Source organism: Anomaloglossus baeobatrachus, chromosome 5, assembly GCF_048569485.1.
Source record: "Anomaloglossus baeobatrachus isolate aAnoBae1 chromosome 5, aAnoBae1.hap1, whole genome shotgun sequence".
In the NCBI taxonomy this organism is placed as follows: Eukaryota; Metazoa; Chordata; class Amphibia; order Anura; family Aromobatidae; genus Anomaloglossus; species Anomaloglossus baeobatrachus.
In genome coordinates, this window is record NC_134357.1 from 207868637 (window position 1) to 207871136 (window position 2500).

The 2500-nt window shown below is 45.0% G+C and overlaps 1 protein-coding gene across 8 annotated transcripts in view; it reads left to right on the forward strand.

Moving 5' to 3' along the window:
- The window catches only part of ERLIN1 (ER lipid raft associated 1), a 494724-nt gene that overhangs the window by 243629 nt on the left and 248595 nt on the right, over nt 1–2500 (forward strand). The window lies entirely within an intron of this gene.

The following is a 2500-nucleotide window of genomic DNA, read 5'->3' on the forward strand; positions in this document are numbered from 1 at the left end:
AGGAAAAGCTGGGAGCGGCAGCGTTTGAGCTCCTGCTCCCACTCATATAATATGCTCAGCCGCTGTCCATCAGAAGCGTGGTGCTGAAACTGCATCACGCTGATGGGCTGGGGGAGCTGCACATATTATATCTGCCTGTGCTTACCTTTGATCGCACAGGATTCCCCCTCCCCCTGTGTTAGCTATAGCCTCCCGTGCTGCTGCCCATAGTAAAATAATAAACTCTTTACTCACCTCCTCCAGCGTCTCCCTGGTCTCCCTCCTGCTGCTGTGATTAGGCACACAGAGATATCTCTCTGCTGTCCCAATCACATGACCTGCACTAGAACCAGGAAGTAGGAAGTGCAGGAGACACTGGAGGAGCTCAACCCCGAGGATGGAGACACAAAACAAGACAGTGCTGCAGAAAGTAAGGAAAGAGTTTATTTTACTAAAAGCAGCAACATGGGGGCGATATGTAACAGAGGGTGATGTCTGCCTGCCCCAGTGGGCCTGTCTGCCTGCCCCAGTGGGCCTGTGTGCCTGCCCCAGTGGGCCTGTGTGCCTGCCCCAGTGGGCCTGTGTGCCTACCCCAGTGGGCCTGTGTGCCTGCCCCAGTGGGCCTGTGTGCCTGCCCCAGTGGGCCTGTGTGCCTGCCCCAGTGGGCCTGTGTGCCTGCCACAGGGGCCGTGTGCCAGCCATAGGGGAAATGTCGCATCACTGGGGGACGTGTTCAATATAAGGTGGCCATATCCAGATTAAGGGGGCTAATTTTAGGATGGGGGGGCTATGAGGGACATATACCCTATATGATTTGTCAGACGGACACTGTCATTATAAGACGGACCCCATTTATTAAAAAATTCTCTATTCCTTCACCAAATTTGGGGGTGCGTCTTCTATACATCTATATATGTATGTGTATGTATGTATGTGTATGTATGTATATATATATATATGTATGTATATATAGATGTATGTATATATATGTATGCATGTATGTATGTACATGTGTGTCTGTATATATAGATATATATATGTATGTGTATATATGTATATATGTATGTATATATTTGTATATATGTGTATGTATGTATGTATGTATGTATACAGTTAGGTCCAGAAATATTTGGACAGTGACACAAGTTTTGTTATTTTAGCTGTTTACAAAAACATGTTCAGAAATACAGTTATATATATAATATGGGCTGAAAGTGCACACTCCCAGCTGCAATATGAGAGTTTTCACATCCAAATCGGAGAAAGGGTTTAGGAATCATAGCTCTGTAATGCATAGCCTCCTCTTTTTCAAGGGACCAAAAGTAATTGGACAAGGGACTCTAAGGGCTGCAATTAACTCTGAAGGCGTCTCCCTCGTTAACCTGTAATCAATGAAGTAGTTAAAAGGTCTGGGGTTGATTACAGGTGTGTGGTTTTGCATTTGGAAGCTGTTGCTGTGACCAGACAACATGCGGTCTAAGGAACTCTCAATTGAGGTGAAGCAGAACATCCTGAGGCTGAAAAAAAAGAAAAAATCCATCAAAGAGATAGCAGACATGCTTGGAGTAGCAAAATCAACAGTCGGGTACATTCTGAGAAAAAAGGAATTGACTGGTGAGCTTGGGAACTCAAAAAGGCCTGGGCGTCCACGGATGACAACAGTGGTGGATGATTGCCGCATACTTTCTTTGGTGAAGAAGAACCCGTTCACAACATCAACTGAAGTCCAGAACACTCTCAGTGAAGTAGGTGTATCTGTCTCTAAGTCAACAGTAAAGAGAAGACTCCATGAAAGTAAATACAAAGGGTTCACATCTAGATGCAAACCATTCATCAATTCCAAAAATAGACAGGCCAGAGTTAAATTTGCTGAAAAACACCTCATGAAGCCAGCTCAGTTCTGGAAAAGTATTCTATGGACAGATGAGACAAAGATCAACCTGTACCAGAATGATGGGAAGAAAAAAGTTTGGAGAAGAAAGGGAACGGCACATGGTCCAAGGCACACCACATCCTCTGTAAAACATGGTGGAGGCAACGTGATGGCATGGGCATGCATGGCTTTCAATGGCACTGGGTCACTTGTGTTTATTGATGACATAACAGCAGACAAGAGTAGCCGGATGAATTCTGAAGTGTACCGGGATATACTTTCAGCCCAGATTCAGCCAAATACCGCAAAGTTGATTGGACGGCGCTTCATAGTACAGATGGACAATGACCCCAAGAATACAGCCAAAGCTACCCAGGAGTTCATGAGTGCAAAAAAGTGGAACATTCTGCAATGGCCAAGTCAATCACCAGATCTTAACCCAATTGAGCATGCATTTCACTTGCTCAAATCCAGACTTAAGACGGAAAGACCCACAAACAAGCAAGACCTGAAGGCTGCGGCTGTAAAGGCCTGGCAAAGCATTAAGAAGGAGGAAACCCAGCGTTTGGTGATGTCCATGGGTTCCAGACTTAAGGCAGTGATTGCCTCCAAAGGATTCGCAACAAAATATTGAAAATAAAAATATTT